This window comes from Schistocerca americana, chromosome 11 (genome assembly GCF_021461395.2).
Source record: "Schistocerca americana isolate TAMUIC-IGC-003095 chromosome 11, iqSchAmer2.1, whole genome shotgun sequence".
Taxonomy (NCBI): Eukaryota; Metazoa; Arthropoda; class Insecta; order Orthoptera; family Acrididae; genus Schistocerca; species Schistocerca americana.
In genome coordinates, this window is record NC_060129.1 from 128,621,112 (window position 1) to 128,641,218 (window position 20,107).

A 20,107-nucleotide genomic window follows, 5' to 3' on the forward strand; every position below is an offset into this window, starting at 1 on the left:
TTCGAGCAGTGCTCGAGAAGAGGTTTCACTAGTGTCCTACGTGTGGTCTCCTTTACTGATGAACCTCACTTTCCTAAAATTCTCCCAATAAACCAAAGTCAACCATTTGCCTTACCTACTGCAGTCGTTATGTGCTCATTCAATTTCATATCGCTTTGCGTTATGCCTAGATATTTAATTGACATTACTGTGTTAAGCAGCTCACTATTTGTACACTATGGGTTCATTTTTCCTACTCGTCTGCATTAACTTACATTTTTCTACATCTAGAGGTAGCAGCTATTCATCACACCAATTAGAAATTTTTTCTGAGTCATCAAGTATCCTCCTACAGTCACTCAATGATGCCACCTTACCGTACATCACAGAATCATTAGCAAACAACTGTAGATTGTTCTCCACCATATCATTTATATGTGTAGATAAATAACAACTTTCCTGCCTGACTTTCCTGGGGCACTACTGTCTGAACGAATGCCGTCAGGGACACCGTACTGCGTTCTGTTATTCTAGAAGTCTCTGAGCCACTCACATAACCTGGGAACCTATTCCATACACTCGTACCTTCATTAACAGTCGGCAGTGTGGTGCCATGTCAGATGCTTTACAGAAATCTAGAAGTATGGAATGCTACATGAAAAACAATTTTGTGATAAAATAGCACTGTTGTGACCTCTCTGGTTATCTCAGGGTGACCGTTCAAAGGTGTACACTCTGGTGTTTTGCTGAGTTGTCGTTTCCATCTCATGCACAATATTTCAACAACTGGATGAGCCATCTTCTATAGGTGCTCTGAGTTTTACTGTTTTGTGCACTTGCTGGCTGGACTCCACTCCACACAGTCTGGGAAGTGAGTAACAGCAAAACTCAGAGCATCCGTGGAAGACGGCTGTGTGAGATGTCAAAATATTGTGCATAAAATGGAACTGAAAACTTGGCAGAACGGCCGGTAGCACACAGTTACAGATTTTGTTGTTAGGATCTGCAGCTATTTTCTTTTAAAACTGACACTGTAATCAACTAGATGCACTCACAGAAACAGCAAGTGTTATATCGTGAAGCACCAGTCTCATACTTGTCAACCTTCACGATGATGTTTATCATGTAACAGTTATTTCGTGATTAAAATTTCATTCCATTTTGAACTGACATCATCAAAACCAGTATGGGTGCAAATGTAGTCATTTCCTTGTGGCATATGTTTATTCATCAATAAAAGCTTATCTGGTTTTGATGGTGTTCCAGTAGAGTACTAAAGATTTATTCTCATACAATAAGCCTGGTATTATTGGAAATATGTAATGCATCACTGAGTCAAGACGTTTTTCCAGAGAAACTGAAATACACCATTGTTAAATTCTTCTTTAAGTAAGGTGATAGGTGAGGTCAATAACTGCTGACCTGTTTCATTGTTGACATCATTTTCCAAAATGCAGTTGAATACCAGCAGCTGCCAGTCTTGTGATGGCTTTTGTTACCACTGGAAAGTTGGCGTTGGTGATGCCAAGTTTCCAGACTAGGTGTGAGTAAAGACCTCTTTCACAGTTTTGATAGCACTTGATTCATAGCTATTGAGCTCGAAAGATTGCCTTTCTTTTAGTGTGGATCATCCAGTAATATTCAGCAGCAGTAAGCCAGGAGTCCAATCATCTAAGCACGAGGTGAGGGAAGGAGGGGCAGTGATGGTGCTCGTTCCTCAGATTTCTGCACCTGTAGTGGGACGTTCACATTAATTGTCATGCCACAAGAAATTAATTTTCCTACATCAGAGCAATTTGATCGCACCTCTTCTACAACTCTGCATAACGCATGCACGAGTCAAATGACATAAACCATACTGCGGTAGAGAATTTGAAGCCCTCGGCTGCTTTAGCCGTGTATGAAGCACCATCTGTTGCCAGAAGCAAAACATTTTCTCTGCTCACAACATCTAGTCACAGTAGCTTCACAGAGTTGTGAAACAAAATGGCAACTGTTGAATTTTGTACTCTCTCTCTTGAGAGCTTCACACATCAGGAGGAACATTTTTCCAGGCCTGTCAACTTTCAGAACACCCCATAACATTTGTGACATAACGTCCACCCACATTGGTACCTTTGTATACGGACGTTGATCTTTAGGTCAGCAACATTAATTCATATTTTTTTGAGCTACTCTTCATAGCACACTGATAAATAGTTCTTTCTCAATATAGATTAACCTGGAGCAGGTTGTTTTGTGTACTTGTCAAGAACTGTCTGAAATGTGGATTCTTCAGCTTCTCAGATGGGATGTTGCAAGACACCACCATTTCATCTGTCATGAAATGTATGTACAATTGAAGATGAACCTGTCTGCTCAACTAACAGCATTTGTCTGCTGCCATTTTCAGCACTTCTCTTCACACAGCTGCTGTATTTGGTGGTATTACAGTGCTGTTACACATTAAAGTGCTTTTCTGCACTAACATTGACTTCACTTAATTAACAAAATAACATTTCCCCACCAGTGCTGAAGAACTTATCATCAAACTCACAAACGAAAACTTGCAACTCCATGCTGATGGATCACTTTCGTTGAACCACTTGAGTTTATATTCTGACTGAATAGTGTGACCACGTGTGTGGTGTTTATTACGTCGGGAGGTGCCTTTGTTGGTTTTGAAAATGTTTTGTTGACCCCACCCAACAATATCTTACACCAGCAAACTGACTAGTGTGTAATGCTTCTTGTCTACTGTTGTTGTGGTCTTCAGTACAGAGACTTCTTGTCTACACTAATTATCGTCCTTGTTTCACTTCCATACATGGCTACACTCCATACAAATACTTTCTGAAAAGACTTTCTGACAAATCCATACTCAATGTTAACAAAACTCTCTTCTTCAAAAATGCTTTCCTTATCATTGCCAGTCTACATTTTATAGCCCCGACCATCATCAGTTATTGTTATCCCCAAATAGCACAACTCCTTTACTACTTTAAGTGCCTCATTTCCTAATCTAATTCCCTTAGCATCACCTGATTTAATTTGATTACATTCCATAATCCTCTTGTTTTGCTTTTGTTGATGTTCATCTTACATCCCCTTTTCAAGACACTGTTTATTCAATTCAACTGCTCTTCCAGGTCTTTTGCTGTCTCTGACAGAACTAGTATGTCATCAGTAAACTTCAAAGTTTTTATTTCTTCTCCATGGATTTTAATTCCTTCTCCAATCTTTTCTTTTGTTTCCTTTACTGCTTTCTCAGTATACAGACTGAATAACATTGAGGATAAGCTACAACCCTGTCTCACTCCCTTCTCAGCCACTGTTTCTCTTTCGTGCCTCTAGACTCGTATAACTGCTGTCTGGCTTTTGTAAATAGCCTTTTGGCCCCAGTATTTGGCCCCTGCCACCTTCAGAATTTGAGACTATTCCAGTCAACATTGTCAAAAGCCTTCTCTAAGTCTACAGATGCCTTTCCTTAATCTATGTTCTAAGATAAGTGGTAGGGTCAGTATTGCCTCACATATTCCAACATTTCTACAGAATCCAAACTGATTCTCCCCAAGGTTGGCTTCTACCACTCTACTAAAGTCGTGATAAATAAAGCTTTGTAGTAATTGTTGTGTTTATTTGTGACAATATAATCTGAAACCTTGTCATGTGAGCAACATTTTCATGTTTTTATTCGTGTGTCCATATAAGATACAACAAATATATAAAGTTTTGCAAAAGTTGGCAGAAATATAACCTGTCACTAAAAAAAAAAAAAAAATGTAAATATGACTTTGAATGCATAATAGAAGTACATCTATACTATAACACCTGAATTTATGCATAAATTGTTGTTAAATTCACCATCAAGTTCAGGAAAAAATACGACTTGTCATTAAAATGTGGGCCCTTGTCATTATTACTTGAAGTAAAAAGTGAAGTGTCAAAAGTATTACATAATGTACCATAAGGAAACAGAGAATTAAACCTTTTAAACATAATTTCCATCACGTACATTTCATACACCACGAAAACATTATAAATCTGACATCTGTTGTAAATTTTTCCAGGTTGATGAATCGCCGGAGGACTTTGAAGTGGGCAGTCACCCATTGCTAATAAATCTGGTGAGTCACTAAGTTTTATAATATTTCAGTACTTACGACTAGAATACAAATTACAATAAGCTCAGTAAGAAGGCCTGACTGCAACTCATTTTCTCAAAGAAATTGTGGTTCTGTTGTTTGTCTTCTTCTTCTTCTTAGTTCTTCAATCGTCAGGTTGGTTGTCAGCAGTGCACATCGCTTTTCTTTCTTGGGCCTTCATCTTGAGGGTGGTATTTGGTGCAGTCGTTACTGTCCATGATCTAGGCAAAGTATTCCAGTCTCGGTCTGCCGCTTGTGTTCTTATCTCATTCTGTACAGCGAAACACTCCAAACAAATGCCTTCATGAGGTCTTTCCAGAAATGTCTGTCTATGCAGCTGGATGTGAAAAGGTTCCTCACTTTATAAATATTTTAGCATACAGTCACTGATATTAGGAACATGTCCAGAGCAATGTGTTTCGAGAGTCGAGCTCTCATCATCAGGCTGTCTAAGTTAACCCTACATAAAATGCACTTCAGAAGCACTGGAGGTCAAAATATAAGATTATTCAGACATGGAGACTATCATCTGACTTTAAAACTGGTAGCAGCAGATTCTCTGCATCCTTATGTGCATATTCTTCAAAACATTGTTTATGTAAGGCAGTAAACACCAGTCACACCAGCTGCCTCTCAGTGCACATCAGAGCTGCACACATGTTTATAAACAAGTGGTGCCTTAAAAGCAGCACTTCGAAGGATGTGTGTTAACATGGATAAGGAAGCAGGGAATCTGATGCTACCACTTCTCAAGTAAGACAAGGACTTCGTATCTGAGTAATTTTATTTGTTTCTCTATTTTTACCTTGAGTGTTTTTGAAGTGCATTTTATGTAGGATTAATTTTGAAGTCGGGTGATGGCAGCTTGACCCCAAAAACATGTTGCTGTGGACTGTGTTCCTAAAATTAGTGGTTGTATTCTAAAATATGTATAAAGATTACCTTAAAAATAGCTACCTTTCGTGCTTAAAATGGACAATATTAGAAAGTTTCTTCTCTTCTTAAAATCAGTCTTTGTGTGGTAGATTTGGCTTGCAATATTCTTCTTTGATCTTCTGTTTGATGTAATTTTACTCCATCGGTAGGTGAAGGATTCGGTGGTTTACAGTTGCTCACTGATCTTTGAGCAATGATATTTTGCTTACTCACCACAAAGATCTTTTTTTTAGCTGCATTAATTTCCATGTTATAAGAAAAACTGAGTGTGGTTCCATCTGGGCTAGCATCACTTCTAATTGAAGGGACTGGTGGAAGAAAGTGTTACATGTTGTTCGATTAACCCTTTTGTTAAGGCAGTCTGCTTCGCTGAGCTGGTGCCACTGATCGGTATGGCATGCCGCGAACTGTGCACATTGTACGTCAGTAAGCTGATGTGCAGGTTACTGTATTTAAGTGTTACATAACAATGTATCTGGAGATTTTATAAGTATTATAAAAAAAGCCATTTAGGATCATTTGAAAGATTCTTAATAACGTAATTCAGTATGATAAATTTGAAAACAAGGTTCAACACACAAACCCACATTACAATTTTTTTACACTTGTACTTAGTTTCTCATTTTCTGTCATTTGCACTGCAAACAACACACCTTCTATTTCGGTTTCTTCCTACTGATTTGTAAACTGAAGAAAAATGTCTTTCTGTTAAGCTCAGTGGATGATTATTGCCTGTTTGGAGTTGATATTTTATGCTTCGACGATACTCTTCCAGTATTTCCTAATTAACTGCAATTGAAGTTTTGCCATGGATACCAATTCTTTCCTCTTGTGTTTATAAAGACAATAGGCATTCCACACACAAATGTCCAGCAAATGAAAGAAATGTTTTCGATGCCATTGCAGAGATTTGAGTGTTGATTCCACAGTGCTTATAACCGTGTCAGCTTTATCAACTGCATCCATTGAATTATTATAATCCAATATGCATACCAGTTTTTGGATAACTTTTACTGTATCAAATTCATCTGAGTGTATAGTAGAAAGCATATAGACTTCTTTTCTATCCATCCACTTTTTGAATATTAAATTTTTGCATGATTGACAGGTTGCCTGTCCTCATTTTAATTGTTCACCAGTTTTAGGCATTCCTTTACTTCTCTTTCTTATGGTCCCATATACATTTGTGCAATTATTGTGTAGCTTTCTAAATAAAGCTGCACTGAAATACCAATGATCTATGTAAACGCTATGGTCCTTTCCTAAATCGGGCTCCACAAGTGTTTCAACTATTGCTCCTGACTTTCCAATATCCTTATTTTTGGTATCCACCAGGGCAGATGATCCCTCGTAAACAATTAAATGTTGTACAAATCCTGTCTCACAGTCACAGAGAAAAAAAGATTTTATTTCAAATCTGTTTCTTTTTGACGGAATGTATTGTTTGAAAGACAGCCACCCTTTATATAAAAGTAAACTTTTGTCTATGCACAGCTTTTGTAATGGTTGAAATGACTGACTGATTTATTACAAAAAAAAAAAAAAAACAGTGATGTTCTGTATTTTGTATAACAATCATTGGTAGAACCGACATCATGGTTGAAATGTAGCATTCATAATAATTTGGAATAGCCATCTCTAGCAATTACTTCTTCAAAAATATTGCTTTGTAGAAGTTTGTCTTTACTCCAGTACTCTACTAAATATAATTTCTTGTTCTGCGTCTTTAAAAATGCTATGGCCAAAAAACACAGTTCAGCTACTCCATTTCCTTCTTTAAAAATGCTATGGCCAAAAAACATAGTTCAGCTACTCCATTTCCTTCTGAATTGTTTGTTACTATTATCTTTCTGAGGCCAACAATGATTTGTTTCATTTGCAATTAACTCTACAAGATCTTCAGAGATAATCACATTTCTGTTTTCCCTTTGGTCTTATGAAGGAAACTTCTCTTCAGCTTCGATCTGTTCCTTCCACAGAAAGAACTCTGAAAACAAAATTACAATGGATAAGTCGTACAAATGTAAGTGCAGCATTTATGTGTTATTCTGAGGAAATAGTTTAGTTGAAATACACAAGATAACACTGAGTAAGGTCATAACATATTAGCAGCTGTCTAATAATTATTATAAGCAAGGTGCCTGAGAAATAGTGGTAATGGAGACAGTCTGCCCTACTCATGTGTTGTAGAATCTGAAAATGTTTGTGGTACGTAAATACAATCGATGCCAGAATGCTTTATGCCATACATCCAGCCTAACCTAAGCCTAGGGCTACACTACAGATCTACCTGTCGCCACAACGAAGATTTAGAAACATGTAGCATGCTGGTGCAAATCCAGATTAACAATTTAATAAGTCTGACACTGTAGAGTTGTTTAAAGTTATATCCTGAAAATATATTGCCAGTCATCGATTACCCTATAATACTTTCTTATCTGTATTTAGATTAATAATACTCACCATGAACACTAATGATTACAACACCATATCATTAACTCACTGGAAAGACCTACACATACAAACAAAGTACAACATTAGTTATCTGGCAAATACGTACATACAATACAGTACACTTTAGTTTCGTCACCTTCCACAGGATTAAATGTCATTTCTTTGAACTCCATTTATTGTTGTGAACACTCTCCAAATAGTGTATCAGTTCTTGCCTCTGAGAACACCAAAACATATTGCCCTCAGTACATGTCATCTAAATAACAAAGAAAACGGGTTTTTGCTTAATATCTTAATAGCGTACTGTGATGGAAAAGGGACGTGTAAACAGAATTAATGCACTTATTCATCCATCATGTTTAATACTGCCAATTATGAAGCAGAATCTTCAGGGATGTAGAACAACACAGTGAAGGTGCAGTGAGAAACTAGGGCCTGCATTACTTAAATATCTAAAATAAGTTATTTGTGCTCCATGAAACTACTCAAAAAATTCAGGGGAAAGGCCGCACCTCCAACTCTTCGTAAACGATCTATCCAGAGGGCCTACATCACAAGTGACATTTTACTTTGCTTAAGTGTACTAGTTACCTGTTAATTGTCAAAGAGTTTTACAGCAGTTCTGCTGTACGATCTATCCAGAGGGCCTACATCACAAGTTTAGATTAGATTAGATTTACTTTCATTCCAATTGATCCGTAGTGAGGAGGTCCTCCAGGATGTGGAACATGTCAGAAAAACAACAATACATGACAAATATTTACAACTAAAACAAATAAGCTAATGTACCATTCCACAGGTCCCAAGTGGAATGATCGTCATTTTTTAATGATCACTAAGAGTCATTTTACAAATACTAATGCACTAAATTTAAAATAAAAAAGTTTTTTATTTATTTATAAGGTAATAAACATGTAATACAACTACTGTAATACTTATTTACAATGAACACATTACTGCACTGAAATGGTGCAGAAGTTAGATTATACTCACACACACACACACACACACCCACACACACACACACACACACACACACACACACACACACACACAAGTGACACTTTAATTTGCTTAAGTGTACTAGTTACCTGTTAATTGTCAAAGAGTTTTACAGCAGTTCTGGCATTCACCTCCCATGACTGTTACCTAGTAATTAACCCTCTCAACCCTTTCTTTTATAGCCTTAGCTTGGACCCATTTGTGGGCTTTTTGTGATACCTGAACGTTTCTGCTCAGTCTGTAATGCACAGAGGCTACTGCAGACATTCACACTGGTGATATCTCCATAACATTTTTGCTAATATAGCACGCTTGAATATAAACCAGCCATCTGGTTATGGCAATTGTGTTACATTATTACATTAAGGTTCATGCAGCATTTACATGGTGACTGAGAGGTAACCAACATTTCTCCTACCTTTCCAGAAGCAGAACTGTGTCTCTTCATGTGTTTGTTTATGTCTGTCACCAGCTTGTCATATATATTACATATTTCTTTCCTAGGCTCTACTTGTATATTCTTGCAATGCTTCACCCCCATCACACAAGCCTGCCACACCACTAGTCTGTGCAACGTCAACCATGGTGTAACGTATGGCGAGACATTAAGAAAAGCACAACACATACACACACCAAGATAGCTCCTGGGAAAATCATAATAACGAAGCGTTCAAAGATCTACATACCTGTAGCTACATCTAACTGGCTCTTACGGTCAACCAATGAGACATCAGTGTCAGTTGAAATAGCTATGCATATTGCCTTGTGGCTGTAGAAGGTGTAATGAGAAGCAGCCGATTCCACCTGTCTGCATTGACATAAGGGTGTTGTCGTGGGTGATGTCATTACGTGACGGTGTTTACAAGTTGGTTGTGTTTCATGGCGCCCTCCCATCTGGTGGTGTTTTTTTTTTTAATTAAAAAAAAAAGCCTCTTATATTTAGCTTGACCTCGCCCTAAAACCCACAATTTCCCGTGGTTGTCACGTTAGTTTGATTGAAGTTTTGGATGGAGATGTTATTGTCTTATTTGTATATATTTTCATGTTTGTTGTCATGTGTATGTAGTGACATCACAGGCGCCATATTGGAGATGCTTAGAATAGCCATTTCTGCCATACTGATGACGTCATGGCTCAAAGCAGATGGCTGGAATCCGACACTTCTGTAATCCCTGGCTCATGACGTAATCTCTCCCGCTAGTCAATATCCGTGGCAGTTTTCAAACCATGGATTTCTTTTAACCTAGCCATCCTTTGCAGAAGCAACTCGCAGGCCCTCAGGAATCATGACATTATATCATGACATGAGGCATCTCTCATGCTAGACAGTATCGCTGGTAGTTTTTGAACCACAGATATTCTTTGAACCAAGCCATTCTTTGTGATGCCAGGGGGGTGTATGTACAATGCCAGATCTTGTGTTGCGTGTGCGATAAAGCTTTTCAATTATGGAAAGCTTTGTATCCTGCATTTTCCTGGTGTGTGCTTATAGAGCCAAATATGGAAGTTACTGTGAAGTGCCTGCAGAATGACTGCAATTTTTTGTTCAACGTCTTGGTAAATTTGAGAACACATGCTGCAAAAGGACATGCTTGTAGAGGAGAAAGGAAAGTTTATATTCCTGATAATGGATGGTAAGTAACTTCGTATAATAATTTTATGATGTGCAAGAAAAGTAAAGTGTCTGGTAAATCTACAGAATTTCCTTCTTTGTGCCTATAGTATTCTGATGCACTGTGTTACCCTGTAAAGTTTCTTTCAGTACAACTATGAGGATTATTTGTGGCAACAGCATGTTCTCGTAAGAAATGGCTTCAGTATTTAAGTTGCAATCATCGTAACTTTTGTTGGTCAGAATTTGTGTAGTAACTGTATTCTAACTTCAGTAGTGCTCTAATATTTGGTTTCAGTAACATGTTCCTTCACACTTGAAAACTTCTGAATGTTCAAAATTACATCAGTGACCATAGTCAGTATTTTTACAGTGAAATTGCTATGAATTGCAGTGACAGAATCCAGATTTGTGAGTGGTGTTATCTATTTTTGCAATGGATGTTTCAGTTTCTGAAGTGAAAGTCCAAAAAAGAGAAGACAGCAAGAGGTAGCTATTTGTGTTTTTCACGATTTATAGGCCTACTGGGGAAACTCGCCATTTAAAAAAAAATGAGTAACGCATCAAGCTTGTTACCTCTACGATGACATCGAAATCCGAGTGTTGTTAATAAAAAAAATTAATTTCATGTTTTTTCTTTTGATTCCTTTATCGTGTTGCCTGTAGTTCACAAAATTTATATACCGACTTGATAATTTCAACATAAATTGGACTATGCACATAGCTGTCTCTAATGGCTTTGCTGCTTTTCGCAGGTAAAGTATGATTATTCACTAGTCCTTCAGTTTGCGTGTTTCTTAATCAATTGTGGCAAAAGAAATCACTCACTCAAACCATAATTTGCTTGGTACACACAATTGGAAATTGCCTTTTTAGTTGTTATTTTAAGTTTTTAGATTATAGTATTCTCTGAGAGTTTATCTTGCTGCCTTTCTTGGCTGTGGTATTTCTATATTTAACAAGTTTACTGATATGGTTAATTACAGATGTTTCACCACCAGGTAAGACATACAGCATTAAGCGCACTCCGCTATTGTCACTGGTGGCAGCAGCATGGTAGTCAATGTGTTAAGGGGGCAGTTAGGAACCTTGAGAGTGAAGTATATGCATCTGTAATAGTCTTGGCTAAAAAGATACAGCTAGAATGCTAATTACTGTTTGAGCAACTATCCTTTACTCAGTTGAATATCTTATGTTAAATATGTATCTAAAACTGAATTCTTAAACAACTTTCTAGTCATTTAATCATTTGGCTTTGTAGAAATTGAAATAAAAATACTTCAGACCCAAAAAGTGCCTGGAAATGTTAAGGAATATCAGATACAAGTAAATATTTTTGCTCAGTAACAATAAAGTGTAAAAATGCTGCTCTCTGGTTATTACCATGAGACCACTGCACACAAACCAGGGCAGTGTAAGATTTTGTTCCCTAGTTCTCATTGGCTGAAGCAACTAAAATTAAATTTCTGAGATATGCTGGAACTTTGTCATCAGTGAAATGGCACTGATAGTGCATAACATATTTTGCAACTGAGACTAAGTGCTTAAAAATTGATGTGGGGTATGTATTTCAAGACACACTTGAGAACCAAACCTGACATTTGTATTGACACACAAGTAAACCCATCTGAAAGGCACACTGGGTTACACAAGCATTAGTTGTAGGTATGGAATGGGTAATTTACTCAGAAAACTTGCTGCATGAATTTCATTGTAAAGCACACTAAGGTTAAGGGAAAGATGCAGTGCACAGATGAGATACACTTGGATGGGAATGAATTGGTTTTGCTCAGATACATGGAAAATGAACTGTAGTATTATATTGACATATTTGGTGCAGTTTCCTGCAATAGCAACGTCAGTGAGGTGCAAATTTGTTGACAGGAGAGATTACATTGAACCTGTCGTGTATGGTGCACTTTTAGTTGCAGTGCAGGGATGATGCTGTCCAGATTTGAAAATTAGGGGCCTAGAAATGAAACTTATCAGCTTTAATATTTAAAAATAAACATGCATGAAAATGGAAGCTGAATTAGGACTTTCAAATAAATTGCAAAAATTTTCTTGTTTTGCATATTAACTGCAGCTGACACTAACAAGCACAGGGTTAGTGGCTTATGTTGACATTTACAAGTGTCAGCCACAGGTAACATATTGAAAATTTTAAAGTAACAAAGTAGTTGTTGACATTCTGATATTAATGGATAACAGTAAGAACCACAACAATGAAATAATGTAAATTACTTAAACCAGGCATTAAACAAATGTACATAGTTTTGAACACAGTCTTTACACACACTTCTTGTTGTTGTTGTGGTCTTCAGTCCTGAGACTGGTTTGATGCAGCTCTCCATGCTACTCTATCCTGTGCAAGCTTCTTCATCTCCCAGTACCTACTGCAACCTACATCCTTCTGAATCTGCTTAGTGTATTGATCTCTTGGTCTCCCTCTACGAATTTTACCCTCCACGCTGCCCTCCAATGCTAAATTTGTGATCCCTTGATGCCTCAAAACATGTCCTACCAACCGATCCCTTCTTCTAGTCAAGTTGTGCCACAAACTTCTCTTCTCCCCAACCCTATTCAATACCTCCTCATTAGTTACGTGATCTACCCACCTTATCTTCAGCATTCTTCTGTAGCACCACATTTCGAAAGCTTCTATTCTCTTCTTGTCCAAACTGGTTATCGTCCATGTTTCACTTCCATACATGGCTACACTCCATACAAATATGTTCAGAAACGACTTCCTGACACTTAAATCTATACTCAATGTTAACAAATTTCTCTTCTTCAGAAACGATTTCCTTGCCATTGCCAGTCTACATTTTATATCCTCTCTACTTCGACCATCATCAGTTATTTTACTCCCTAAATAGCAAAACTCCTTTACTACTTTAAGTGTCTCATTTCCCAATCTAATCCCCTCAGCATCACCCGATTTAATTTGACTACATTCCATTATCCTCATTTTGCTTTTGTTGATGTTCATCTTATATCGTCCTTTCAAGTCTCTGTCCATTCCGTTCAACTGCTCTTCCAAGTCCTTTGCTGTCTCTGACAGAATTACAATGTCATCGGCAAACCTCAAAGTTTTTACTTCTTCTCCATGAATTTTAATACCTACTCAGAATTTTTCTTTTGTTTCCTTTACTGCTTGCTCAATATACAGATTGAATAACATCGGGGAGAGGCTACAACCCTGTCTCACTCCTTTCCCAACCACTGCTTCCCTTTCATGCCCCTCGACTCTTATAACTGCCATCTGGTTTCTGTACAAATTGTAAATAGCCTTTTGCTCCCTGTATTTTACCCCTGACACCTTCAGAATTTGAAAGAGAGTATTCCAGTTAACGTTGTCAAAAGCTTTCTCTAAGTCTACAAATACACTTCTTAGTCACTGCATATTTGTGTGCTATATCTAATACAGTAACCTTTTGTTTTCTTGTCTTTGATCTGGGACACATGTCAGAGCTTACTTGTTTTGCTGGATCAACTCTAGGTTTACAAGATTCACATTTCAGAATGGGATTCTTCAATTTTCTGTCAGTGTAGAAAAAACTGCTAATGTATTTACCACAGAAATATTCATGATGGCAAAGAACAGTGAGAGTCCATCTTCTGGAACACCTACTGTGTGGAGTAAATTGTGCACTTCACATCCAGTGGTGCATCAATTTCTTCTTCGGTAGTATCACAGTACTCTAATATCTCAGGCTGTTTGTTGTGATGCTCAGTGGAGCAGCATTATGCCTTGAAGACACTAAACAAACAGCCTTCTAAAGCTTTTGGATGAAAGACGTAAGTAAGTAATATATCCAAATACAAATGAGTTTTACATTTAGCTGTCAGGGACTCCTTTGGAAACTTTCTTTTTATTATTGTGTGTGGCCTTTTTGTGTCCTCTTCCCAGTTTGACATGTTCATCTGATTAGCTTATTGAGGATATTTATGGCTACAAACAAAATAAAGTACAAAATAAAATAAATGTGGTGACTATGCAACCTGCAAATTTAGATAACACACAAGCTGGAATTAAATCTGCAGATATGATCCACCAATCCAAATACAGTTTCAGGATTATCCTCCAAAACTTTACAAGCTGAGAAAGTAAGCACAAAGATTTGGACATCATAGCATGTGTTAATAAACCAAATGTTTCAGGTATTGCAGAGCACAGGTATACAAAAAAAGAATCTCATTATGCACCCATTAACAAAGAATTTCTGCTCATGTTTCAGCAGGGAGTTCCAGCCTTATGGTGATGTTGCAAAAGTGGCAAAAATTAGTGCCCCAAAGATGTAAGTTCTTTAAGTGTTGAAGGTGACACTGAACTTTCTGTGATTACCTGTAGATGTGAAAGGACACACACAATTTTGGATATAGACAGATCTCCATCTGCAAGTACAGATATTTTTTAGCTAATCTCTATCAGTTGCTTTTAGAGAGAGATAGTAAATACTCAGTGAAAATTGCTGGGTAATTATGCTGATAATTGTTCAGTCCTATTGTTGTTGTGGTCTTCAGTCCTGAGACTGGTTTGACGTAGCTCTCCATGCTACTCTATCCTGTGCTAGCTTCTTCATCTCCCAGTACCTACTGCAACCTACATCCTTCTGAATCTGTTTAGTGTATTCATCTCTTGGTCTCTCTCTACAATTTTTACCCTCCACACTGCCCTCCAATACTAAATTGGTGATCGCTTGATGCCTCAGAATATGTCCCACCGACTGATCCCTTCTCCTAGTCAAGTTGTGCCACAAATTTCTCTTCTCTCCAATTCTATTCAATACCTCCTCATTAGTTATGTGATCAACCTATCTAATCTTCAGCATTTTTCTGTAGCACCACATTTCGAAAGCTTCTATTCTCTTCTTGTCTAAACTATTTATCGTCCACGTTTCACTTCCGTACATGGCTACACTCCATACAAATACTTTCAGAAACGACTTGCTGACATTTAAATTTATACTGGATGTTAACAAATTTCTCTTCTTCAGAAACGCTTTCCTTGCCATTGCCAGTCTACATTTTATATCCTCTTTTTAGTTTTATAAAATCTTATCCTACAAAAATCAGTTTCCACTCTTAAGAATGATGAGTGGGCACACACACAGATCTGTGTGCACTGATATGTTATACAGGTTACCCTCAGCTTTGTACTTTGCTGCCTTCATTTGTTGATTTTTTAAATGTAAATGACAAAATACTGCTCCCCAAATTCAAAACTAGTTCTGTATACTGATGCTACATAAATTGCATGCAAGCATAAAGGTCATGTGCAACTACAAATACTATGAAACTGTATTACAAATTAAATAGTTCAGTATTTAAATGAAAGTGCTCTCATTGCCAACACAAGATAACAGCAGTAATGGATTTTAATCCCACAAGACATATTTTGAAATTCAGCTGTGCTGTGGAACTGATACTGCCATCATATATATATATATATATATATATATATATATATATATATATATATATATATATATATATAAAAAAAAATCATTGGAGTAACAACACTGGGATACATACATTCACTCACCGGCAAGTAAACTGGCTTAAAATGTATTTGCGACAAATATGTAGAGCAAATACTGAAACAATATCCACATATTGTGGTCTGCTTATCATATGTCAATGTACTCTAGTATAAAGTATGGATTAGAAGTATGGGATGCCAAACACAAGCAAATCTTCGTAAGCTTTTAAAGTTGGAATAGAAGGCTGTAAGAATAATTTGTGGTGCAGAACTAAGAGACTCATGCTGTGTTTAATTCCCAAAAGTTGGGATATTAACTGTTATAAATTTGTACACCGATCAGCCAGAATGTTATGGCCACCTACCTAATACCCTGTACGATCAGCTCGGACACGGATAACAGCAGTGACACATCACGGCACGGAAGCAGTGCGACATTGGTAGGTCTGTAAAGGGAGCTGACACCCCATATGGACACACAGGTCACTTAATTCCTGTAAATTTCGAGGAGAAGTGCAATGAGCTCTGATGCCACTTTCAATCACTTCCCAGATGTGTTCAATCGAGTTCGGATTTGGCTATTTAGGGAGCCAGCTTACCAATTGGAACTCGCCACTGTGTTCCTCGAACCACTCCGTCACATGCCTGGTGTTGTAACATGGCACATTATCTTATTGAAATATGCCTGTATGATTGTCCTGAAGGAGTGTATGTGTGCAACCAGTGTACGACACTCCTCGGCCTCGCACGAGCTCCACTGGACCTATTGTAATGGATCTGGGAGAAGTGTTATTTTCTACCGGATTTGTCGATACCAAATCTAATGAGGGAAGTTGTAAATGTTTTCTTATATTTTTGTCAGAATTTTTTTAAATTGTAATTTGCCTTATTTTATGCTAATTTACTTATATTCTTGAGAGTGACAGCATATTGTTTGATATTAGTAGATGTGACGAAGAATATCAAAGACACTGATTACAAGTGGAAGCTTGTGTGTTGTGTAAAATGTCTTTGACGCTGGAGTCATCTTTGACCATAGTCAGTCGGCAGTGAACTCTCGGTGTGTGTTGACGGTGGAACAATGTGCAGGTTGCCGTCATAATAATTTGCTAGTGAACAGGAAAAATGAATTATGTTACTACCTTTTTATATAAACTGTAAGAAGAAACCACATTCGAAGAAATGGTATTTGAAGCACCAAAAATGAGGCAAACACATTGAGCCAGGTCATTTCTGCAGCCGACGAAACTGCATTGTGGAATCATACTTCCACTAGACAACTGAAGCCAAGACAAATATCGCCTTGTAAACATTTCATGGAAGAGGTACTGTCACGAATTACGCTAAATACAGTATATGAAAATAGTGAGCATATTTCACTATGGCTGCCCATAGCATAATGGAGCTGCAGCCAACTTGTTGGATCCTGCAGTACAGGTATCGAGGAGCTGTTCCCCTGGAGGACAACAGATTCGCACCCATTTCAGTCACACTTGCCAATGTCGTGGTGTCAAGATTGGCATATGCATGGGTTGTCAGCTGCCGTGTCCCATCATCAGGAGTGTTCTGTGCACCCTGTGTGCACACACACACATCCACACACTCACCCACCCACCCACCCACCCACACACACACACACACACACACACACACACACACATACACAAGCATTAAATTCTGATGTTCGTTCCGCCACAGTCTGCCACCTATCCTGTTTTACCAGTCTGCCCAGCCTACACTGCCAGACATCTCTACTGAGGGGTGGGCATCCAACCCCATGACACCTGGAATTGGTTTCACTACTTGTTGAAGACACTCACCACAGCACTGCTTAAACACCCAACAAGTGGTGCCGTTTCTGAAATGCCTATCTTGAGTCTGCATTCTACACACGGACAGCATGTTCACTGACACTACAATGCACCGTGTGTGTGTCTGACTAGCAGTCATTCCTCACCAAGTGACGCGGCTATTGCCTGGATGGGTTTATATTGATAGTAGGTTCGTGATCATAATGTTCTGGCTGATCAGTGTATACTTTTAAACCGATTATGTTGCCCCAAGCTCTTAGTATAAATGTAAACTCTGACCTGAACAAGCATAATACCAGAAACATACATCAGTTTCATCTCATAAGCCACCAAACTGCACTTTATCAGAGAAACCTACTATATGCAGGATTGATGCTTGTCAATTCAGTCAGATCACTCCCCACTGAAAAATTTAAAGCCAAACTAGAAAGAATATTTGTTGCCAACCCACATCTCTGTTTTGCAGGGAATAAAGGCATTTTAGTATAGGCCTCATTATGTATGTTTAGCTTCATTTAATAGAAACACTTTATTATCCAGCATTAGTTTTAAGTTATTTCTTAAATAACTAATCTAGTAAAATTGATCTCAGTTGAAATCAAACAGTGGAAACTTCAGGCTGGAATATCAACAATATGAGGAAAAGGTAGATCGCTGCTCAGCATAAAGAAGACATGTTGAGTTGTCAACAGGCACAAGAGGACATGAGCATTACCTTTCTGCCAAAGCCTTATTCAGAAAATGAAACACACATACACAGTCATTCATTCACTCTGTGTGTGTGTGTGTGTGTGTGTGTGTGTGTGTGTGTGTGTGTGTGTGTGTGTGTGCGCGCATTTTCTTTTTTTAAAACAAAGAAGGCTTTGGTTTAAAGTGTCTTTTTATTATGCCTGTCCTGCCTGTAACTCAACGTGTCGTGTTTTTAGTGACTAGTAATCTGTATTTTCCTTATATTGTTGATACACATCTTAGCTAAGGTGAAAGGCTTTCTTCCTTCAAATGAAGGCTCACCTACAAGTAAATTACTTTTAGACCTGTGCCTTAATGTATCAAAGTTTGTTGTAAAAAATGTCCATTGTGTAGCCCTTTGTTATGAATTCATGAATTAAGCAAAATGATCCTTGTATTATAAGATGATGAATAAAGTTGTCGTCGTCGACATTATTATTATTATTGAAGAGAACCATTTATCTGTCACATTTCTAAATGACAAAACCATTTTGTGAAACCACTGTAGGCTATCTGTGTTATTATGCAAGATGCCTTTATTGCACTACTGGCCAGTTTCAAATGTTGGTGATGTGTGTGTTACAATCTGTAACCAGTTTCATGCTGTGTGGACACACATATACAACAGCTGTTGGACATAGAAACACAACCAGCAGCAAGCTTCCTGGTCCTCAAATTCATGTTACACCTCAGCATTAACATATCTGTTCACTTACGTTCATTTCATTATGAGAATGTAACACCACTTCTGTCTGGGAGAGAAATCTCTCAAGCAGTAGGATGGTGTCAGTCTCACCATACTAAAACAAAAAATGGTGTAGTCACAAACATCCTTGCTGTAAACACGCCCAATCTGGTGGTACTAGTTACAGGTTAAATATGTTAGGCCTGATGAGTTGTCAGGCATTTGTCAAAATAATAAAACACAAGGAAGTTAATTGATGCAGTGAAATAAAAGAACCAAGTGAAAGTAAAGAGTGTGGATAATTTAATTAGGATGCACTTTAAAACCAAATACAGGAAGTACATTTTGTCTAATAATTGGAATATATTTTCAAATCTCATGTATTCTAAAAAACCACTGAACTTTCATGTTAAGTCAATAATATATTTGCCTAAATAAACACTGGCATCTCACCAAATACAGTGGTAAACTGCAACATGAGACTTTAAATGACTGTTCAGAGGGTTCTCTGTAAAGGGATTTTAACCACAGTAATAACTCATTCTATAGAATTTCTGGGAGTGCTGTTATTAAACTCATTTGGTATATCAATAGCTTGTATGAATCATCTGCTATGTATTTTTAAATACACTAAAGATAGCAAAAAAATTGTAAAATGATTGAATTTTAAAAAGATAGAAACAAACAATGGCAGGATCATGAAATAGAACAAATAAAGGTGGGTTTTCCAACAACGAAGTACTATTATTTCCAAGTTGTGAGCATTTTTAACTATTTCTTTTTTTAATAAATGCAAGAGGAAATGGGGTGGAATGTAAAATTTTAATCACCAGATAGTGGACTAAATGTTGAACAAGCAATAACATGTAAGTGACAGCTAAATATTGTAACTGGAACACAGAAGCTGTTATGAGATGCAAGATATGTAATTAGAGTGATAATTTATTGCAGTTTCTAGGCCCAGTTTGGTTAAATTTTCAAACTGAAGTCACTCAAGAGGCCCATGATGATTATATGAGTAACTGAGCATGTATCTATTACCGCTTTGAGTCACTAACAAGAAGAGCCCAATTGTAATTTAAATTTTCTTATTAATGCATTTTAGGCAATGCCCATCTTTAGAATGTCAAAAAACATCACAGCCGCCATATATGCACAAATTATGTATGGCACATTAAGAGCAAACATATGGGTTCATCAACAAACTAGTTTACATACCACAGAAAAACCTAATTTCGGAATATCATGTCAAGAATTGAAACTTCCTGGTATATTAAAACTGTGTGCCGG